Source organism: Mus musculus, chromosome 2 (assembly GCF_000001635.26).
Source record: "Mus musculus strain C57BL/6J chromosome 2, GRCm38.p6 C57BL/6J".
In the NCBI taxonomy this organism is placed as follows: Eukaryota; Metazoa; Chordata; class Mammalia; order Rodentia; family Muridae; genus Mus; species Mus musculus.
Genome location: NC_000068.7, coordinates 83,437,495 through 83,462,159, shown reverse-complemented (window position 1 = coordinate 83,462,159; position 24,665 = coordinate 83,437,495). Strand labels below are relative to the sequence as shown.

At 39.6% G+C, this 24,665-nt stretch overlaps 1 pseudogene; it reads right to left on the bottom strand.

Moving 5' to 3' along the window:
* Gm13683 (predicted gene 13683) lies at window positions 3,601-3,977 on the bottom strand (annotated as a pseudogene).

The following is a 24,665-nucleotide window of genomic DNA, read 5'->3' as shown; positions in this document are numbered from 1 at the left end:
TCCAAGAACACATCAAAACAATCATCCATCATGATCAAGTAGGCTTCATCCCAGGGATGAAAGTATGGTTTAATATATGGAAATCTATCAACGTAATTCACTATATAAACAAACTCAAAGACAAAAACCACATGATCATCTCGTTAGATGCTGAGAAAGCATTTGACAAGATACAACACCCATTCATGATCAAAGTCTTGGAAAGATTAGGAACTCAAAGCCCATACCTAAACATGATAAAAGCAATCTACAGCAAACCACTAACCAACGTCAAACTAAAAGGAGAGAATCTTGAAGCAATCCCACTAAAATCAGGGACTAGACAAGGTTGCCCACTTTCTCTTTACCTATTCAATATAGTACTTGAAGTCCTAGCCAGAGCAATTCGACAACAAAAGGAGATCAAGGGGATACAAATTGGAAAGGAAGAAGTCAAAATATCACTATTTGCAGATGATATGGTAGTATATATAAGTGACCATAAAATTTTCACCAAAGAACTCCTAAACCTGATAAACAGCTTCAGTGAAGTAGCTGGAAATAAAATAAACTCAAACAAGTCAATGGCCTTTCTCTACCCAAAGGGTAAACAAGCTGAGAAAGAAATTAGGGAAACAACACCATTCTCAATAGTCACAAATAATATAAAATACCTTGGCATGATTCTAACTAAAGAAGTGAACGATCTGTATGATAAGAACTTCAAGTCTCTGAAGAAAGAAATCAAAGAAGATCTTAGAAGATGGAAAGATCTGCCATTCTCATGGATTGGCAGGATCAACATTGTAAAAATGGCTATCTTGCCAAAAGCAATCTACAGATTCAATGCAATCCCCATCAAAATTCCAACTCAATACTTCACTGAGTTAGAAAGGGCAATTTGCAAATTTATCTGGAATAACAAGAAACCTAGGATAGCAAAAACTATTCTCAACAATAAAAGAACCTCTGGGGGAATCACCATGGCTGACCTCAAGCTTTACTACAGAGCAATTGTGATAAAAACTGCATGGTACTGGTATAGAGACAGACAAGTAGACCAATGGAATAGAATTGAAGACCCAGAAATTTACCCACACACCTATGGTCACTTGATCTTTGACAAGGGAGCTAAAACCATCCAGTGGAAAAAAAAGCATTTTCAACAAATGGTGCTGGCACACTGGTGGTTATCATGTAGAAGAATGCGAATTGCTTCATTCTTATCTCCTTGTACAAAGCTCAAGTCTAAGTGGATCAAAGATCTCCTCATACAACCAGAGACACTGAATTATATAGAAGAGAAAGTGGGGAAAAGCCCGGAAGATACAGACACTGGGGAGAAATTCCTAAACAGAACAGCAATGGTTTGTGCTGTAAGATCAACAATTGACCAATGGAACCTCATCATAAAATTGCAAAGCTTCTGTAAGGGAAAAGACACTGTCAATAAGACAAAAATATCACCAACAGATTGGGAAAGGATTTTTACCAATCCTAAATCTGATAGGGGACAAATATCTAATATATACAAAGAGCTCAAGAAGCTGGACTCCAGAAAATCAAATAACCCCATTAAAAATGGGTTACAGAGCTAAACAAATAATTCTCAAGTGAGGAATACGGAAGTGCTGAGAAGCACTTGAAAAAATGTTAACATCCTTAATCATCAGGGAAATGCAAATCAAAACAACCTTGAGATTACACCTCACTCCAGTCTGAATGGGTAAGATCAAAAATTCAGGTGACAGCAGATGCTGGTGAGGATGTGGAGAAAGAGAAACACTCCTCCATTGCTGGTGGGTTTGCAAGCTTCTACAACCACTCTGGAAGTCAGTCTGGCGGTTCCTCAGAAAATTGAACATAGTACCACTGGAAGATCCAGCAGTACCTCTCCTTGTCATATACCCAGAAGATGCTCCAACTGGTAAGAAGGACACATGCTCCACTATGTTCAAAGCAACCTTATTTATAATAGCAAGAAGCTGGATAGAACCCAGATGTCCCTCAACAGAGTAATGGATACAGAAAATGTGGTACATTTACAAGATGGAGTACTAATCAGCTATTAAAAACAATGAATTTATGAATTCCTTGGGCAAATGGATGTATCTGGAGGATATCATCCATAGTAAGGTAACCCAATCACAAAGGAAGTCACTAGATATGCACTCACTGATAAGTGGATATTAGCCCAGAAACTTAGAATACCCAAGATACAATTTGCAAAACAGAAGAAAATCAAGAAGAACAAAGACCAAAGTGTGGACACTTCATTCCTCCTTAGAAGAGGGAACAAAACACCCATGGAAGGAGTTACAGAGACAAAGTTTGGAGCTAAGATGAAAGGATGGACTATCCAGAGACTACCCCACCCGGAGATCCATCCCATAATCAGTCATCAAATGCAGACACTATTGCACATGCCAGCAAGATTTTGCTTAAAGGACCCTGATATAGCTGTGTCTTGTGAGGCTATGCCAGTGCCTGGCAAATACAGAAGTGGATGCTCACAGTTGGCTATTGGATGGAACTCAGGGCCCCCAATGGAGGAGCTAGACAAAGTACCCAAGGAGCTGAAGGTGTCTGCAACCCTATAGGTTGAACTATATATATGAACTAACCAGTACCCCCAGAGCGTGTGTTTCTAGCTCCATATGTAGCAGAAGATGGCATAGTCAGCCATCATTGGGAAGAGAGGCCCCTTGTTCTTGCAAACTTTTTATGCCCCAGTTCAGGGGAATGCCAGGGCCAAGAAGTGGGAGTGGGTGGGTAGGGGAGCAGGGCAAGGGGAGGGTATAGGAAACCTTTGGGATAGCATTCAAAATGTAAATAAAGAAAATATCTAATAAAAATGAATATCTCTAAAAATGATTTATTACTTCAGGAAGTTTTAGAAATTTCTACTCTATATGACAAAAACTGTGGGTATCTTAATGAAAAAAAATCATTATTTTCTGTTCACTAAAAGTCAACAAGTTGCTGAAGGCCAAATAGTATCACAGAAACTCACAAGACTGAAAGCAGCCTTAGTAGGAAGCTATAATTTTAGGAAACTCACTGAACCATGTATTTCATTTTCAGTAGCATTCACATAAAGTGGGGAATCTATATAGCCAACTCTCTTCAGTAGGCAGTTAAATGCCACATCTTCCAAAACCAGGCACAGTATTCTTAAGTGTCTTCCTCAGGCTGGGCGGACATAGGTCCCAGAGTACAGCTTGTTCACCCTAACAGAGGTTGTAATTCTCTGACAGGCAGTGAAGGATACTAAACAGCACATCTGGATCTGTCCTTCCAAGCATGAGCACAGCTTTTGCTTCTGATACCCTGGATTACTGCTTTTATATTATCAATCTTTCCCGTAGGTTGCTGACTTTCTATTGGAGAAATGTGACTCCAAAATTAGCATAGACCGTCATACATCTGTGGTTTTCTTTTCCTTTTTCTTTTTTGGTTTTCAAGACATGGTTTCTCTCTGTAGCCCTGGCTATCCTGAACTCCACTTGTAGCCCAGGCTGGCCTTGAACTCAAAGAGCTCCATGTGCCCCTGCCTCCTCTGGAATGCTGTGATTAAAGGTATGTACCACCACCACCACCACCACCACCACCAGGTTGCATCCTTGAAGTTTCAGGACTAGAAAATGGAGAACACTCCCAAGATCTATTTTCTTTATCAAAGGAATCATCTTGAAATGCAAACTTCTGCTTCAGTGCATTACGTATTAAAGACTGGATCCCATTGTGAACTCTGTCTTTTCTTCTTCTGAATGGGTCTACCACCTAGTGACCTTTCCACAGGCCGAAGTTTGACCTTATTCATGTCCTTTAGAACATCCAACATGTTCAGAATGTCACTAACTCTCTGGCTTTTTGAATTATGGATATTACCTGAGAGCTCCTTTTCATTTCAGTAGCCAGATTATCTATGTTATGTTTATAAATAGATCTAGGTTGCATGAAGAGAACTTCGAGGCTGTAGAGAAAACTGAGGAGGAATAATAGGTGGGGGGAGGAGGAGGAGGAGGAGGAGGAGGAGGAGGAGGAGGAGGAGGAGGAGGAGAAAGCACCACACTTGGAATGTGGTCTGGATCCACACTCAGCCCAGTGGCTGGTGGTGGTGGTGGCACTTGCTCCATGCTGGGTCCATCACTCAAGTAGATGAAGCAAGTCTCTGCTCTCTCTCAGGTCCTGCATTGCCACAACCACAGCAACTTGAGACTGGAGAAAAGTCAGCTCATCTTCTTTTTTTTTTTTTTCTTTTTTTCCATTTTTTATTAGGTATTTAGCTCATTTACATTTCCAATGCTATACCAAAAGTCCCCCATACCCACCCACCCCCACTCCCCTAACCACCCACTTCCCCTTTTTGGCCCTGGCGTTCCCCTGTACTGGGGCATATAAAGTTTGCGTGTCCAATGGGCCTCTCTTTCCAGTGATGGCCGACTAGGCCATCTTTTGATACATATGCAGCTAGAGTCAAGAGCTCCGGGGTACTGGTTAGTTCAAAATGTTGTTCCACCTATAGGGTTGCAGATCCCTTTAGCTCCTTGGGTACTTTCTCTAGCTCCTCCATTGGGAGCCCTGTGATCCATCCATTAGCTGATTGTGAGCATCCACTTCTGTGTTTGCTAGGCCCCGGCATAGTCTCACAAGAGATAGCTACGTCTGGGTCCTTTCGATAAAATCTTGTTAGTGTATGCAATGGTGTCAGCGTTTGAATGCTGATTATGGGGTGGATCCCTGGATATGGCAGTCTCTACATGGTCCATCCTTTCATCTCAGCTCCAAACTTTGTCTCTGTAACTCCTTTCATGGGTGTTTTGTTCGCACTTCTAAGGAGGGGCATAGTATCCACACTTCAGTCTTCATTTTTCTTGAGTTTCATGTGTTTAGGAAATTGTATCTTATATCTTGGGTATCCTAGGTTTTGGGCTAATATCCACTTATCAGTGAGTACATATTGTGTGAGTTCCTTTGTGAATGTGTTACCTCACTCAGGATGATGTCCTCCAGGTCCATCCATTTGGCTAGGAATTTCATAAATTCATTCTTTTTAATAGCTGAGTAGTACTCCATTGTGTAGATGTACCACATTTTCTTTTTTTTTTTCCATTTTTTATTAGGTATTTAACTCATTTACATTTCCAATGCTATACCAAAAGTCCCCCATATCCACCCACCCCCACTCCCCTGCCCACCCACTCCCCCTTTTTGGCCCTGGTATTCCCCTGTACTGGGGCATATAAAGTTTGCAAGTCCAATGGGCCTCTCTTTCCAGTGATGGCCGACTAGGCCATCTTTTGATATATATGCAGCTAGAGTCAAGAGCTCCGGGGTACTGGTTAGCTCATAATGTTGTTCCACCTATAGGGTTGCAGATCCCTTTAGCTCCTTGGCTACTTTCTCTAGCTCCTCCATTGGGAGCCCTATGATCCATCCATTAGCTGACTGTGAGCATCCACTTCTGTGTTTGCTGGGCCCCGGCATAGTCTCACAAGAGACAGCTACATCTGCGTCCTTTCAATAAAATCTTGCTAGTGTATGCAATGGTGTCAGCGTTTGGATGCTGATTATGGGGTGGATCCCTGGCTATGGCTATGGCAGTCTCTACATGGTCCATCCTTTCATCTCAGCTCCAAACTCCGTCTCTGTAACTCCTTCCATGAGTGTTTTGTTCCCAAATCTAAGGAGGTGCATAGTGTCCACACTTCAGTCTTCATTCTCCTTGAGTTTCATGTGTTTAGCAAATTATATCTTATATCTTGGGTATCCTAGGTTTGGGGCTAATATCCACTTATCAGTGAATACATATTGTGTGAGTTTCTTTGTGAATGTGTTACCTCACTCAGGATGATGCCCTCCAGGTCCATCCATTTGGCTAGGAATTTCATAAATTCATTCTTTTTAATAGCTGAGTAGTACTCCATTGTGTAGATGTACCACATTTTCTGTATCCATTCCTCTGTTGAGGGGCATCTAGGTTCTTTCCAGCTTCTGGCTATTATAAATAAGGCTGCTATGAACATAGTGGAGCATGTGTCCTTCTTACCTGTTGGGGCATCTTCTGGATATATGCCCAGGAGAGGTATTGCTGGATCCTCCGGTAGTACTATGTCCAGTTTTCTGAGGAACCGCCAGACTGATTTCCAGAGTGGTTGTACAAGCCTGCAATCCCACCAACAATTGAGGAGTGTTCCTCTTTCTCCACATCCACGCCAGCATCTGCTGTCACCTGAATTTTGGATCTTAGCCATTCTGACTGGTGTGAGGTGGAATCTCAGGGTTGTTTTGATTTGCATTTCCCTGAAGATTAAGGATGTTGAACATTTTTTCAGGTGTTTCTTTGCCATTCGGTATTCCTTAGGTGAGAATTCTTTGTTCAGTTCTGAGCCCCATTTTTTAATGGGGTTATTTGATTTTCTGAAGTCCACCTTCTTGAGTTCTTTATATATGTTGGATATTAGTCCCCTATCTGATTTAGGATAGGTAAAGATCCTTTCCCAATCTGTTGGTGGTCTTTTTTCTTACTGACAGTGTCTTTTGCCTTGCAGAAACTTTGGAGTTTCATTAGGTCCCATTTGTCAATTCTCGATCTTACAGCACAAGCCATTGCTGTTCTGTTCAGGAATTTTTCCCCTGTGCCCATATCTTCAAGGCTTTTCCCCACTTTCTCCTCTATCAGTTTCAGTGTCTCTGGTTTTATGTGAAGTTCCTCGATCCACTTAGATTTGTAGTACAAGGAGATAAGTATGGATCGATTCGCATTCTTCTACATGATAACAACCAGTTGTGCCAGCACCAATTGTTGAAAATGCTGTCTTTCTTCCACTGGATGGTTTTAGCTCCCTTGTCAAAGATCAAGTGACCATAGGTGTGTGGGTTCATTTCTGGGTCTTCAATTCTGTTCCATTGGTCTACCTGTCTGTCTCTATACCAGTACCATGCAGTTTTTATCACAATTGCTCTGTAGTAAAGCTTTAGGTCAGGCATGGTGATTCCACCAGAGGTTCTTTTATCCTTGAGAAGACTTTTTGCTATCCTAGGTTTTATGTTATTCCAGATGAATTTGCAAATTGCTCCTTCTTATTTGTTGAAGAATGGAGTTGGAATTTTGATGGGGATTGCATTTAATCTGTAGATTGCTTTTGGCAAGTTAGCCATTTTTACAATGTTGATCCTGCCAATCCATGAGCATGGGAGATCTTTCCATATTCTGAGATCTTCTTTAATTTCTTTCTTCAGAGACTTGAAGTTTTTATCATACAGATCTTTCACTTCCTTAGTTAGAGTCACGCCAAGATATTTTATATTATTTGTGACTATTGAGAAGGGTGTTGTTTCCCTAATTTCTTTCTCAGCCTGTTTATTCTTTGTGTAGAGAAAGGCCATTGACTTGTTTGAGTTAATTTTATATCCAGCTACTTCACCGAAGCTGTTTATCAGGTTTAGGAGTTCTCTGGTGGAATTTTTAGGGTCACTTATATATACTATCATATCATCTGCAAAAAGTGATATTTTGACTTCCTTTTTTCCAATTTGTATCCCCCTGATCTTCTTTTGTTGTAGAATTGCTCTGGCTAATACTTCAAGTACTATGTTGAAAAGGTAGGGAGAAAGTGGGCAGCCTTGTCTAGTCCCTGATTTTAGTGGGATTGCTTCCAGCTTCTCTCCATTTACTTTGATGTTGGGTACTGGTTTGCTGTAGATTGCTTTTATCAAGCTTAGGTATGGGCTTTGAGTTCCTCATCTTTCCAAGACTTTGATCATGAATGGGTGTTGGATCTTGTCAAATGCTTTTTCTGCATCTAACGAGATGATCATGTGGTTTTTGTCTTTGAGTTTGTTTATATAATGGATTACATTGATGGATTTTCGTATATTAAACCATCCCTGCATCCCTGGAATAAAACCTACTTGGTCAGGATGGATGATTGCTTTAATGTGTCTTGGATTCGGTTAGCGAGAATTTTATTGAGGATTTTTGCATCGATATTCAAAAGAGAAATTGGTCTGAAGTTCTCTATCTTTGTTGGATCTTTCTGTGGTTTAGATATCAGAGTAATAGTGGCTTCATAAAATGAGTTGGGTAGAGTACTTTCTACTTCTATTTTGTGAAATAGTTTGTGCAGAACTGGAATTAGATCTTCTTTGAAGGTCTGATAGAACTCTGCACTAAACCTGTCTGGTCCTGGGCTTTTTTTGGCTGGGAGACTATTAATAACTGCTTCTATTTCTTTAGGGGATATGGGACTGTTTAGATGGTCAACTTGATCCTGATTCAACTTTGGTACCTGGTATCTGTCCAGAAATTTGTCCATTTCGTCCAGGTTTTCCAGTTTTGTTGAGTATAGCCTTTTGTAGAAGGATCTGATGGTGTTTTGGATTTCTTCAGGATCTGTTGTTATGTCTCCGTTTTCATTTCTGATTTTGTTAATTAGGATTTTGTCCCTGTGCCCTCTAGTGAGTCTAGCTAAGGGTTTATCTATTTTGTTGATTTTCTCAAAGAACCAACTCCTCGTTTGGTTAATTCTTTGAATAGTTCTTCTTGTTTCCACTTGGTTGATTTCACCCCTGAGTTTGATTATTTCCTGCCGTCTACTCCTCTTGGGTGAATTTGCTTCCTTTTTTTCTAGAGCTTTTAGATGTGTTGTCAAGCTGCTAGTATGTGCTCTCTCCCGTTTCTTCTTGGAGGCACTCAGAGCTATGAGTTTCCCTCTTAGAAATGCTTTCATTGTGTCCCATAGGTTTGGGTACGTTGTGGCTTCATTTTCATTAAACTCTAAAAAAATGTCTTTAAGTTCTTTCTTTATTCCTTCCTTGACCAAGGTATCATTGAGAAGAGTGTTGTTCAGTTTCCACGTGAATGTTGGCTTTCCATTATTTATGTTGTTATTGAAGATCAGTCTTAGGCCATGGTGGTCTGATAGGATACATGGGACAATTTCAATATTTTTGTATCTGTTGAGGCCTGTTTTGTGACCAATTATATGGTCAATTTTGGAGAAGATCCCCTGAGGTGCTGAGAAGAAGGTATATCCTTTTGTTTTAGGATAAAATGTTCTGTAGATATCTGTCAGGTCCATTTGTTTCATCACTTCTGTTAGTTTCACTGTGTCCCTGTTTAGTTTCTGTTTCCACGATCTGTCCATTGATGAAAGTGGTGTGTTGAAGTCTCCCACTATTATTGTGTGAGGTGCAATGTGTGCTTTGAGCTTTACTAAAGTGTCTTTAATGAATGTGGCTGCCCTTGCATTTGGTGCATAGATATTCAGAATTGAGAGTTCCTCTTGGAGGATTTTACCTTTGATGAGTATGAAGTGCCCCTCCTTGTCTTTTTCGATAACTTTGGGTTGGAAGTCGATTTTATTCGATATTAGAATGGCTACTCCAGCTTGTTTCTTCAGACCATTTGCTTGGAAAATTGTTTTCCAGCCTTTCACTCTGAGGTAGTGTCTGTCTTTTTTCCTGAGATGGGTTTCCTGTAAGCAGCAGGTCCTGTTTGTGTAGCCAGTCTGTTAGTCTATGTCTTTTTATTGGGGAATTGAGTCCAGTGATATTAAGACAAATTAATTAAAAGTAATTGTTGCTTCTTTTTTATTTTTGTTGTTAGATTTGGCATTCTGTTCTTGTGGCTGTCTTATTTTTGGTTTGTTGAGGGATTACTTTCTTGCTTGTTCTAGGGCGTGATTTCTGTCCTTGTATTGCTTCTTTTCTGTTATTATCCTTTGAAGGGCTGGATTCATGTCAAGATATTGTGTGAATTTGGTTTTGTCGTGGAATACTTTGGTTTCTCCATCTATGGTAATTGAGAGTTTGGCCGGGTATAGTAGCCTGGGCTGGCATTTGTGTTCTCTTAGTGTCAAGTCAGCTCATCTTCAAGGGCAGATATCTTTTCAATTGCATCTTCACTTATAGACAGATCATCTGTCACTTTTTTGTTCTGTCTTAAAGCAGGTGACAACAGATTCCAAATTAGTTTTGAAGGATGAAAAAGAGCAATTTTCCTTTCCTCCTTCTTTTTCCACTTACTATGCCGAAATCTGAGACAATTGACTTCTTCATCATTTGACACACACAAAATATCAGCAAAAAATGGAACCATAAGTTTGTAATATCAGACTCCTTAGAGCTCATGTGTAGGATCAACTCAAAATGAGGTCTTTGGCAAGATTCTAAAGGAAGCATTCTCCAAATAATATGAACAATACTCTGAGCTGACCTATAGTCTTTATTTTGACAAATCAGCAAATTGTGATCCATGGGAACACCAAAATACAGCAGCATGTTTCTTAATAGATTCAGAATGAAAGACATTGGTGAAGCAAGTTCAAGAAAACATTGTTCGTTGATACTTTCCTGCTGCATTGATTGCATGCTGCCGGGAAAACTCTCTGGACCCAAAGCAGGGCAACTGGCCTGCTGACAGTCGCTGGCCTCCTGACAGTTGTGAGCAGTTTCTTCCCTGAACCCGCTATAACTAATTGTTTAAAAATAAATAAATAAATAAATTAATTAATTAATTTTAAACTCTAGATTTTATTCTCTCAGTCCACCCTCTGACTGTTCTACATTCCATACCTCCTCCATGCCCCTGGTCTCTACAAGGATACCCCCCTCCTATCCTCCCCCCTCGCCCCGACCTCTAAACTCCCTGGGGCCTCCAGTCTCTTGAGGGTTAGGTGCATCCTCTCTGACTAAACTCACAGTAGCTCAGGATTTTCCCTGTCCAATTATGTTAGTGCAGAGGAGGTCTGTGATAAACAAGGAAAAGGGAGGTGGAGCTAAGAGTTGGAGAGAGAAAGAGTAAGGGGAGAGAGAGAGAGAGAGAGAGAGAGAGAGAGAGAGAGAGAGAGAGAGAGAGGAAGGAGAGGGAGGGAGGGGGAGGGGAGTGGGAAGGGGAGGGGAGGGGAGGGGGAGGGAGAGGGAGAGGAGGAGGGAGAGGGAGATGGAGGGAGAGGAAGCAAGATGGCTGAGGACTTGAACCAGTGTGGTGTTTAACAGCCACAAGTAGTTCTGGTATCATACGTTTAGATTAACTGGGATAAAGCTTTTATCATTATCAATTGGCTCTGAAATTATTGAATGAAATTTTGTAAATTGTGATATTATTAATACATAAATCTAATTGGTTACTTACTTCACCATATCATTAGGTTATATGTGTCCTATTTGGTTCTGAGAGAGAGTAGAGGGATGGCCCTCTGTGTGCTTTTTAAAGGTACTGGTGAAGGACTGCTAAAGTGATGATTAGTGTTAATAAACTCTTATTGGCAGCAGACCTCATTAATATGTAAATAAGAGAAATAGAAGACAAAAAAATTTATCTCTAGTAATTAGACCCTGTTGGGTTTTCCTTTGCGTCCATGAATGTATTGAACCCAAGAATTATTAGACATTAGCTAGGTGGATTACCCTTTCACGACATCAGCCATCTAGAGCTTTCCTTGGATGTAAAGAGATACTCTATCTGGTGACCTATTTGCCCTGACTGCTGAAGGTGCAGCCAACACTGTTAAAAGACTTCATCCTATGCTTTGATGAATACTAGATGACCATGCAACATTTACACCTATTCTAGGAGGGAAATATTTCTGGTTTTCTGTCAGAAGGATTTACCAACTAAAAAGCAAGACTGTGATTTGTTCAACCAATGGCTGTTATTAGCCCTAAACCAATAGCGGTGACGAGTCCCATGAGAGCAGGATCCTTAGGTTCAGAGAGTTCATTGGGAGACGTTCTCCTGTGCTGCCATGCCTGGTGTTATAGCATTAGGCACAGAAGAGACTCCTCCCAAATTATGTCTTCTTACCTATTTTCAGTAGAGTCACACTGATCTTATGGGGCCACAGACCCTGCAATCTCAGGTCTCTGACACTACAGAACCACCTGCTGTTGCTCTTAACTGCTTACTTTTGCCAAATACCAGCATTGAAGAGTTCGTCCTTCCCTACCACAACTTCTTTGGGTGGAGCAAAAGGGCTCCCAATCATCTGATTAGTACTTTTTCTTATAACTCTCTGGATGCATACTGGTAGACACTATACAAATATTTAAAACTTGGTATGTTCAAAATTGTACGTGATGCTTTCATTTTCCTTTATCTTAAGCCATATGGGTTGCTATGAGAAAATGCTTCAGTGGGTTGGCTTATAAACAGCACATATTTACTGCAGTACTGAAGGCTGGGAAGTCTACAGTCAAAGTACTGGCAGATTAAATGTTGGATAAATTTAGTATTATGTAGGTCTAATTTCCTAATTCATGATTAAAAAAAGTCTTTTCATTGTAATAGTACATGAAAAAGGAGTTTGTGACTTTTCGAAGGCCTCTATGCAAGGACACTAGTCACTTTGATAAAGGATTCTACCCTTACAATCTTTACTTTACTTCCAAGTACTATGCAGATTTTTTTTGGGGGGGGGGAGCACAAATTCACCTATAATAACTTTGTGCATTTTTTCCAACTCTCAAGGTATCTTAACCAGTTACCTTTTCCAAGCTGGAATCCCAAGAACATTCTAGATACTTCCCTTTATCTTATCTTATGCTACAAATGATCACTTTTTTGTTTCTTCATGTTGGAAATGCTTGGGCTTTCTTTCTAGGGATCACATTATGTTTTTCTGATGTGTTCATATACATCATATCTGTTTCCTCTGCAAATTTGTTCAGTTTTATAAAATCAAATGCATTCCCTATATTGCTCAGGTGAAACTCACATTCCCAGACCTATATAAAACATCCCCAGGAATAAAGGTTGCCTACTGTGACTGCATTTACCTAACTATGATGTTGCCTATACCAGGGCCAAACTGAAGCATTTTTACAGAAATTATTTCTGGTCTTTTATACTTCCCCATCTTGTCTTTAAATCTCTGGACATCTTTTAAACTGCTAGACCAAAAGCCAACTTGCTTGTTATTTATTGAGCCTCTAATTTATGCTGACACCAGGCTAGTGGAAAGTTTCATGAATGATCTCCAGAAATCTACACATGTCTTTAGGCTCTGTGCACAGCTCTGTTAGTAAATGGAATTGTCAAGATTTGCATATTTACTGCTTCTTTAACTAAAGCATATGCTTCCAGAAGAGGAGATTTGTTCTATTTATTTGTGTGCCATTAGCCCTTAATACAGGCATAGGTTATAATATGTTGAACAAATGAGTGCTTAACACAAAGTGTTTATAATATTTCTTAGAGAGATTTGTAAAATTATACTTTTCTCTGCTCAGAATAGAAAGCAAACAAAGCTTTCTGAGATCCTAGAGCTACTGGGCTAGAAAATGAGTGTTTATAGATAAAGAGACCATCCCAGAGTTCCAGTTAATTGGAGTGAATAATTTTGGACAAAAGGTTGAACACCAAATAGTTCTTTATGACACCTATCTTTTGTGTCTATCATATATAATCTGATAGAAACTAGCACATGCAACCATAGATTTTTATTTGTTGTGGATAATGAACACTAAGGAATCAGACAGAGTTCTGAGGGAATAAATGATACTGACGTTTTGTGGATATAATGGGGTGGAGGAAGGGAGAGAAAACTATCACTACAGTCATTACATATCATACTGACAGTTATAAGAAAGGACTGTGTGAACCAATGATTTTCTTTATAAGTGAAATGACTGTAGCACATACCCTCACTACTAATAAGAAAAATGAATGGTTCTAATAAATATATAAGCTCTTTTTGCTTATTTGTTTTTGAGACAAGAGCTGGTCTCAAATCTACTATATATTCCAAGCTGGCTTTGGACTCATAATCTCTCCTTAGATTGAACAAGGACTTCCCCGTCGTCTTGCCAGCATAGAAGGGGAAAATCTTATGGAGCCTCACCTGTAGGCAACTAAGGGATGCTGAGAGTGGGAGAAATAGTCTTCCTTATTTGATAATCCAATGCCAAGTGGTAAGCCCTGAGATCATTCATACAAGTAACACTAAATAGAGTCAGAAAGTTGTATTTATATATTTATATCTTTGTATAAACTTGTAAAAATTGCAATTAAAGAAAAAAAGCTCTGAATCTGAAAATTTTTAATAGCTATACTTCATCCAAGGGACCAATACACAGAATTTACAAAGAATTGCAGTAATTAAATACAAATTAAATAAATTGCCAGTCAATTCATGGGCTATCTTCCTATCTAATAATAATGGGACTCTTGGGCATACTAAAAGAGTCTCCCACTTTCAATTCCTAAATCAAGAAACAAAGCAACCCAATCAATGTAAAATCAGTGTAAAAGCTGGTACTGATTGTCCTTCCTCACAACACAAGAAGAAAGCCTGTTTCAAAGCAAGTATTTCATTAACATTGTTTATCTAGACTTCTAAAGCTCAGTCCTGTTGCGGGAAATATTAAAAAAATCGAACAGTCTCGTTCCCATGCGTGTGGTGGCAACTCTCTGCTCCAGCTGCCTGGCTGGCCATACACTGGTGGGCAATGGCTGACCTGTTTCTATCTCATGGAGATTCTGACTCAGAATTCTATAGTCTCTCCACCCAGCTTGCTAGGATCCCATTGGCTGGTCAATACCACACCAACCCCGTGTGTAAGGCTTCAAATCCCCCACAGCCTTTGTGGTGCACATCTGGCAAACCCATGCTTTGCCTTCTCTCTTGAACCCAGACGAGCCACCCCATGAAGGAAAATGCAACACAAACTTAGTTCAGAAACAATGGTAACTCAATCTCTGGGTGCAACAACTAAAACCTAACCTTGTAAGCCTTATCAGAATCTGATTCCTCCAGTGGCAAAATCCTTGCAGATCTGCCATAATATCAGGAAATTCTATCAGCTACATCTTACCCATATGCTGTCCCTGTTCCTAAAGGACCTAACTCTCTCCTGCTTCTTCTCTTCCTTGTCCAACTCAGAAGTCCCACCTACTCACCCGATGATTAACTCCTTAATTCATTAGGTGATTGGTTCACAAGAAGCCACCTGCGTATGTGACCCATTCTTCATTCCAGACAACCTCTCTTGGAAGAGCAGAATTAACATAAAAATACAAGCATCACAGAGCCACCCACATTACAATCCCAAGAGTCCCTGTAAAGTTTCTGGGAAGTGGTAGTCTTGGGTCTGGAAAGAGGTAGTCTTGGGTCCTCAGTAGGAAAAATACCTAAAGTTGTCAGAACTCAAGGATGCATGTGGCATGTGTAAGCAACAGTCTCACATCTTCCATCTTCCTGGGATGGTGACATGTCACTTTGAGTTGCAAGAAGTTTACTCTGGAAAACCATTGAGTTCCAGCGATGAATCTCACAAGCTCTTCTTCCAAACCCTGCAGTGTCCTTGGGTGGTCATTGTCATCAGCCCTGCTCTCAAATCTTATATCTACTTTTTATTTTGAAACAGTTTGTTTCACTTGTCTTGAGAAGCTGTAAAACAGGCAGCCTTCTTTTAATGGTCTTTCCAGATGTCGGTATTTTTCCATACAGAGAACTGGAGGCAGCTTCTTTTACTTTCTTGGCTCTTTCACCCCAAAGACCCCAGCTACTTCAATATCACCTCCCATGGTCCTTGGCAACTTCGTCAGACAGAAAGTACTCTAGAGCTCGGTGCTCATAAGAGTTGGAGTCCACCAGGCAAGAAAGGCCCTCATCCACCTCACAGGAGATCAATTTGTGGGTCACGCTCACTTTCCTCTGACCTAGGATTTGCTTGAGACTGGTTTGCCTGCTAGAGGACACTGGGTTCTTTACAGGAGTATAAACTTTGAGCTTGGTTCCTGGTGAGCAGTAAAGGTAGTCTTCTTCCCTTGAGGAGAAAAAGCAGGGCCAGCAGAGTTAACCATCATAGACTATAATTACTGGATGTGGAAAGTAGTTCAAGCATGTAGAGAAGAAGAATTCTCTCTGAAAGGCTTGTGGGATGTTTGAGGCCATTTTTCTAGAGACTATGCCCATGGTCCCAGGCATACCTGCTGTGAAAGTGTTATTCAGTCACATTTGGCTCAGGACCTCATGGCATAGAACAGATAGCTTCCCAGAGTCTCTGAAGCCAGGTGATTCAGAAAATACTCTTCTGTTCTGATTGGCACAGATAAAAAGTCCAAACATAAAAAAAAAAAGCCAATCTAAGTAGCAAAAATAACCATAGCAAATATATATTAAATAGAATTTAAAGTAATATAAGATCTTACTTAATGTAATTTATTATAAACAGTAAAAAAAGATGGCTAGGTAAAAATAATTTTACAGAAAAGAGGATAACACTTTGCACAATGTTTTAAAATTAAAATATAGCATTTAACCCAAACTTTATTTAAAAAGCCTGAAGCTAAATTAATTTACCACCTTCATATTAAATATTTTTAATCAGGAAGCAACATTAGTCCTAAAAATATTCCTCTAAAACCAAACCAAACCAAACCAAACCAAACCACTAAAACCAAATTTGGGTCACTGAGTTTTAAACTATATTTCTTATTATTAACATAGTTACATATTTTTATCTGTAAGATCATTAACATATTTTAAGTCCTTCCTCTGTCTCTCCATCTCTTAAAAGCACACTGTTTTTTTATACTTCCTTGAAGTAATTTTCTTTTGCTCAGTTTTGTTAAAATCTTGAAAGTTCCTTTATCTTTGGTACATGTTATGTATTTTGGAAGCTATGCTTATTTTACAATAGGAACAAAGCATATATATATATATATATATATATATATATGAAAAATATAAAGTACTAGCAATTATACTTCAAAATGCTGATAACTATGAACCAGATTAAACCAGTGGTTTCCTACATACAATAGTCTATGCAAAGGTTACCTTCAACTTATGTATACATTATTGTATTGGCTAGTTTTGTGTCAACTTGACACAGCTGGAGTTATCACAGAGAAAGGAACTTCAGTTGAGGAAATGCCTCCATGAGATCCAACTGTAAGGCATTTTCTCAATTAGTGATCAAGGGGGAAAGGCCCCTTGTGGGTGGGACCATCTCTGGGCTGGTTGTCTTGGGTTCTATAAGAGAGCAGGCTGAGCAAGTCAGGGGAGGCAAGCCAGTAAAGAACATCCCTCCATGGCTTCTGTATCAGCTTCTGCTCCCTGACCTGTTTGAGTTCCAGTCCTGACTTCCTTTGGTGATGAACAGCAGCATGGAAGTGTAAGCCGAATAAACCCTTTCCTCCCCAACTTGCTTCTTGGTCATGATGTTTGTGCAGGAATAGAAACCCTGACTAAGACAATTATCAAAGGCAGGGTTTGTTGCAAACAGATAATTTTCTCTTTTTAAGTCAGTATTTATATTTTTGCTAATAATCTGTTCTTTAAAGTTATTGTATTATTGGGCTATCATTTATTAGCAGAAGAAAAAAATGTTTGGCAGTCTCTGCAACAGAAATTGTGTGTTCCTAATGCAGAGATGTCTGAGATGAGTGACTCCTGGTTGGCTGTTATGAGTTGTTACATAAGAGCTGACTGGAGCAGGTTCTGAGAATTAATTGTTTTTCACATACAAAAATCTATGTTGAAACACTGGCTTCTTGTTAACTCATTAACTAGAGGTAGTTCATGCCCATCAGCTAATTAACAGGAGCAAAATTATGATCTTTGCTGTGGGATTTGGTAGAAAAGTTCATGATAAATGTAAGCAAACTTCATTAATATAAATATGACTTCTTTATCATTTAGCAAAAGTTAACAATGTTATTTTCCTGCAGAGTTGAGATAAGCACTCAGTGTGCTGTTGCTTTGGATTGTTTTCTTCCCATGACCCCACTAGGGGATAGTGTTAAAAATCCCAAATCTAGCTCTTTCTGACCCAGCTTATTTAGAACAGCAGTGGATTTAGACACATGGTGCTTTTTCTCTTCGTAGATCGGAGCTAGGTCAATTTCCTTATTCCTACTAGCTTCAGTTTTCTTTGAAAGTTGATGGGGTTGAACTAGGACATCCCTAAGTGCCTATGAATGGAAAATCCTTGTTCCTAACTCAACTCTGTTCAAAACATAGTGCCCTCCTGGGTGTGCCTGTGTCAAGCTGCATTGCAAGAATTTCAAAATAATCTTGAAATGGCCACATTATCTTCAAGTAGGTTAAAGTAAATGGTTTTGTGACAGAACCACTATACTGAGTACCCAGCCATCGTTGGCCACGTAACTGGAAGGAGTTCTACAGAGCATCTCTGAAACATAGCAAGGACTTCTCTATCTTCTGTTCACACGGTCACTGGTAATGTTGGACGTTATGAGTGAAAGTTTTCCACAGTTTAGCCAGAGTGATAGGCCAAGGATAATGGGCCAAATAACAACTCATTAGTGTTACCAATGCTTTCTTTATCTACGAACATATTTTAAGTTGTATCGGCTATTTGCTTCCTGAAGTATTTGTCAAAATTAAAGAACTTCATTTTGAAAAAGATTAATGACCATAAATCATTTAATTTTTTAAAACTTATTTATGTATAGTGTGTGTATTTGCCCTCATTGGAGTGAATTGGGTGGGTGGAGGTAATTTCTCTCCTGCCATTTAGGTTCAGTCTTAGGTTATCAGGTTTGATGGCAAGCACCTTAATCATGGAACCATCTTGCCATTCCAAAATACCAAATATCCTATAGTATGTGTGTGTGTTGTATTCATGTATGTGCAAGTTTCACCTATGTGGGCACATGTTGAGGCTGGAATTTGATGTTGGGATGTCTTTCCTTAATAATCTTTTCAACTTAGAGACACAGTCTGTAAGTTTGGTTTTCATGTATCATACTGTAAATGTTCACGGACTCCTCAGTGTGAATGCTGTACTTCAGTTATATATTTTGTATAGGGAAAAATATATTTGGGCTTTAGATGTTATTTTATCTAGAAAATTGACTCCACAATTTTACATCTCACTGCAATGTCAGATTGCAACATTTAAGGTTCCCTATCTTCAAACTATGGCATTTCTTTATCATATATTCAGAGTAAATCAGCTGCCTCAGAGTAAATGAGCTGTCTTTGTTTTCCTGTCAGTAATAATGGTATTCACTCTCAGTTTATCCATACTCTGGGCGATGCATACTACAGTCTAGCAACTACTTTAAGATTGTGTTAGACAAGTTAGAAAACTGATGTAATTAGAGGTGGACGATTTAAAATTATTGCAAATTACATGTAGTTAAGTCTTCCCTAGAAAAAAAGATGTTCAGCATTCCAGCTCTCCAGCCTTGGCTGTCGCTTTGCAGTTGGTGCCTGTAATTCCCTGCTCACCGCGGGGCTGAGTGTATTATATCACATGTTTGTTTCTTCACTGTAAGGCTCTGACAGCATCTTCTGGCAATCTTAGTATAAAGTGATTTCAAAATAATATTTATTTTGGAAACTGTTGTTCTTCTCTGCCTGATAAGGGATGAAACTCGGGCATGCTGCTTCCTATATTTGCTCTGCTGCCAAAGATCCTGTAATTGTAAATTGAAAAAAAAGGGGGAGGGATTAGTGAAAGTCAGAGAATCTGCATCTCATTTTAGGGATTACATTTCCAAAGTCAATCTTTGTTCCAAAGGCTTAATTAAAAAATATTTGTTGACGGAAGAGTAGAGAGCATCTGCAGCCCTCATTGTGCCACAAAACGCCAACTGTTTTTCGAAAAGTATTTAAAAATGGTAGAAATATTTTTTTATTTGTAAAATGTTGCAGTTCATACAGTTATCTTAAAAAAGTCGATTGTACTTATAATAAAAGTTTCTTAAATCAATCTGGGTGGTTTTCACTTGGACTTCAACATTTGTGAACTGTTTGGTGTAGCTAGATGCACAAATAAAACACCTGTACCTCATTGGTAAAATCGGCTTTAGTAGTGTGTGGGCTTGTTCTTCGTTAAATTACACAATCCATGTATAACTATGAGCACAGTTCCTGGTACTAATAAACACCCACTCACTGAAGATGTCCTTATTAGCTTTCACTGATTTGGTGGAGATCAATGTTGGAAGCACTTGACTGTTACTGTTGAATGGGCAGGAGGCCCAACAGGTATAAACGGTGATCACCTCTAGACTCTGTCTACTGTCTAACATGCTCTTAGCACACTGTGCTAATAGGATAATGATTCAGGCACTCATATCACATAGATGACCCAGGCTTCTTTCCCTGCCTTTTCTACTTTTGAATTCTTGTTTCCAATCACACACCAGGTTGCTGTTGAGTGTTGATCTTCTTTCTTCTTCTTCTTCTTCTTCTTCTTCTTCTTCTTCTTCTTCTTCTTCTTCTTCTTCTTCTTCTTCTTCTTCTTCTTCTTCTTCTTCTTCTCCTCCTCCTCCTCCTCCTCCTCCTCCTCCTCCTCCTCCTCCTTCTTCTTCTTCTTCTTCTTCTTCTTCTTCTTCTTCTTTCTTCCTCCTCCTCTTCTTCTTCTTTCTTCCTCCTCTTCTTCTTCTTTCTTCCTCCTCCTCTTCCTCTTCTTCTTCTTCTTCTTCTTCTTCTTCTTCTTCTTCTTCTTCTTCTTCTTCTTCTTTCTTCTTCTTCTTCTTCTTCTTTCTTCCTCTTCTTCTTTCTTCCTCTTCTTCTTCTTCTTCCTTCTTCTTCTTCTTCTTCTTCTTCTTCTTCTTCTTCTTCTCCTTCTTCTTCTTCTTCTTCTTCTTCTTTCTTCCTCTTCTTCCTCTTCTTCTCTTCCTTCTCCTCCTCCTCCTCCTCCTCCTCCTCCTCCTCCTCCTCCTCCTCTTCTTTCCATTTGTTTACATCTCAAATGATATCCTCCTTCCTGGTTCCCCCTCCACAAATCCCACTCAAACATCTGCCCTCTCCCCACTTCCCTTTGCCTCTATGAGTGTGCTCCTCCACCCATCCCACTCCCGCCCCACCACTCCAGCATCTCCCTAAACTGGGGCATCAAGCCTCCAAGGAGCAAGGGCCCCCATCCCACTGATGTCAGACAAGGCCATTTTCTGCTATATATGTATCTGGAGCCATGGATCTCTCCCTGTACACTCATTGGTTGATGGTCTAGTCCTTGGGAGAACTGGGTAGTTCGGCCAGTCAATATTGTTCTTTCTATAGGGTTGCAATCTCTCTCCACCCCTCCAGTCCTTCTGTCCTACACCCGTGTTCCTGAGATCAGTCTGATGGATGGCATCCACATCTGCATTGGTCAGTTGCTGGTATAACCTTCCAAGCAACAGCTACCCTAAGTTCTTGTCAGCAAGGACCTCTTGGTAACAGCAGCAGTGTCAGGATTTGGTGTTTGCAGGTAGGATGGATCCCCAAGTGGGGTGGTCCTGAAGAAATATTCAATGATTCTTTGCTCGTGTGGAAGAGGAGTCTTAGGACTCTTGAACAGCAACTTCATCTGCAGCATTTAATAAATTCTGTTTTTTTTCCATAATTGCTAATGAAGAGTAGTACTTACTTTATTAGTAACATAGGTTTGGAAATAGATTGGAGGCTATAAATGGTATGTTTCTGTGGCTTTTCTAAAAAACATGTGCAGATGAAGAAATAAGAGTTTCCAGAGTTTTGGGTGATTTCATAATTATTTAAAACAAACAGTTTCACTTGCAATATATACAGCAACAGCCAGTAACATAAATTCACAGTAGATTTGCTTATATGCCTCTTAGACAAATAAATTGGGTCTTTATAAAAGGAAAATGTAGAATAATGCATTTTGGAAAGATATTTTATCAGAACAATCCCTCTTACTGTCATGTTAAAACTATAATTTAAACTTTTTTTTTGCCAAAAGAGGATGATAAATTTTTACAGTGTTCATGTATTTATATACACAGATCACTGAAGACCACAAGAGGAGTTTGACTTTTAAAATGTGCTATTCCCCACATTCTTTATTGTCACTATTAATCATAGGATGTTGTATATACTCATTGCCATGTAACATAGCATAACGCTGATAAAGATAATTCTGAATTAGTGCTAGATTGAGGTAAAAGTAATAAAATGTGTTGAACAAACACACATATTTATAAACATAAAAATCTTTTAATTTAAAATTTCAGTAAATCTAGTGAATACGGTAAAACTTACTGACAGTTTTTGCTTGAGTCTTGGACTCTAAATTTTTTAATTTGTATTTAAAAGGCCACTTTCTCCCATTCATCTCTCTTTCCTCTCCTCTCCTTCTCTCCCCTTCCTTCCTTCCTTCCTTCCTTCCTTCCTTCCTTCCTTCCTTCCTTCCTTCCTTCCTTCCTCTCCCCCCTGCCTTCTTGTTTCCTTCCCCCCCCCATTTGTGCCCCTCCCCTTTCTCTTTGTTTGTATGCTCATGTGTACACATATCGGAATGTGCTCATCTGGGCAGGTGAGTGTGATGTACATCCAGGTGCTTTTATGGACACTAGAGGAAGACCCCTGGTTTCTTCCTATTGCTCTCCACTTTACTAATGGGGGCAGGATTCCTTGATGAACTTAGAGTTTGCCAGTTTGAATAGTCCACCTAGCAAACTAGCTAAAGGTGGGGCTGGAGGGATGTTTTTCCCTAAGTGCTGTGATCACCACACCTGCTGAATTCTGGTTCTCACAATCGTATGCCAGTGACATTGTCCACTGAGCATTCTCTCCAACTCTTCTTCGCCCCCTTTTTTTATCATGGTTGTAGTTTCTGTGACCATGGGTTATGCTGCACATGCAGAAGCCAGAGGCCAACTCTGTAGTCTGTTCTCATCCACCTCTTACGTGGGTGCTAGGGATTGAGCACAGGTTTCAGGTTGGAGTCACTAGGCAGGAAGCACATTTACTCACTGAGCCGCCATGACAGCTTTTCTTTTTTTCTCTTTTCTTCATTCTTTCTATTCTCTCCCTATTTTCTCCTTCCCTTTTCTTCCCCTTCTCTTCTTCCTTCGTCATCCCCTGTTATTTTGATTCAGTGTCTTACTCTGGATCCCAGGTGGGCCTCAAATTTGAAATTCTCCTGCCTCAGCCTCCTTAGTGTAGGATCATGAGTATGTGACCACAACATGCTCGATTTTTCTTTCTTTTCTTTAGGGCAGTTATAAGACAAGACGAGGGCGGACAGAAGAGCTCTTTTGCATTGCTCTGTTTTCCACCTACTTATGATTCAGATTCTAAGAAAGCAAGGCAGGACCAATAGAAGAAGAGTCTTCTTATCCAAGTAGACAGCCTAAGCCTCAGATCAGCATGACTTCTGTTTCAACTTAATTCCTGGTCTTTCCAGTTTACTCTGTACAGCAGAAGGAGCCCATTGTTACCAGAAGTGAGAGGACTAGATAGGGAGAGTAGAGTAGTTCTTCTGAGCAGGATTGGCCTCAAGACCTCAGAAAAACCTTTTCAGGTTGCTTAGACATTGAGTGCTGGGTCATTCTCCTGCATCCCAAAGTGAGAGACAGTGAGAGCCTGCAGACCTTCAATTGCTATGCTAACACCTGTCACTATCTCAACCTAAAGTGAGAGACAGTGAGAGCCTGCAGACCTTCCATTGCTATGCTAACACCTGTCACTATCTCAACCTAAAGTGAGAGACAGTGAGAGCCTGCAGACCTTCCATTGCTATGCTTACACCTGTCACTATCTCAACCTAAAGTGAGAGACAGTGAGAGCCTGCAGACCTTCCATTGCTATGCTAACACCTGTCACTATCTCAACCTATGGCACCAAGGTCCTTCCAAATGAGTGATATCTCTTCCTAGATGGAAGGACTAGGAAGAGAGTGATGGGTGAGTGCTCTAACGTTCTGCCTGTGACCAACAAAACACAGGTGTCTCTTTATGTATTCATTTTGTTTTGTAACACCATGAGCTAATGCTACTTGCCTTATTTTTCCCAGTTATGAAGACAACTTGTAACTACTCTTAATAAACCCTGTGGAACACCTGCTTTCAGCGAATCCAGGGAAACAGGACTATTACCCTCAGATTTTCATTTAAGCACCAATTAATGCTATTTCCCCTCCCCACGCCTTTTTCTAAAAAGCATAGTATATTTAATACTATACATTGATTTTTTATGACATTTGGGGATCAAAGGGAGCTTTTAGATTCATATTAAAGATAAACCCTGTAATAAAAAAGTGAAATAAGATTAGTAGTTTATCCTCTTTTCAATTGTATAGCTTTGTTTATGTATTCTCTTCTTGATGCTATTCAGACAAGAAAATCTTGCTTCGTTCTTGTTGATATTGAGTGATTTCTCTTGTGTCCTAGATTCTTGAATCAAATTTATTTTCTTCTTTAGATATATAAGGAGATATCTCTCAAGCCTTGGAATGTATTATTATTTCTCAGGGAAATAAATCTAAGAGTGTGACAGAAAACTCAAAATAACTAAATTAACTCGTTGAGTCTCTGAGATGTTTATGCAATTTATCACTTAAACAATACACAACCACAACTTTTTAAAGTTTTAATCAGGGTGATTCTTTAGAGCAGAGATTATCAAGAGAAGGATATATAGAAGAGAATCCTTTATATTTTATTGACTGCAGAGGTTTGCAATTTGTTCTTTATAGTGCTAAAAGGGTAGATGGAAGAATTGTTTTGTTATATCTGGCCATAGAATTATATTGAGAATCTTAAGTATTAAGAATCTTCAGCACATCTTTAAAATAAGACAGTTACTGTTAGTTATGGTCCCTATAGTTGTGATAAAATACCATATCAATAGTAACTTGGGGAGGAAAGGTTTATTTCACTTCCATGTCCACATATAGTCCATTGTCAAGGAATTCAGGGTAGGAACTCAAAGCAGGGCAGGAGTCTGATGGCAGGAGCTGATGCAGAGACC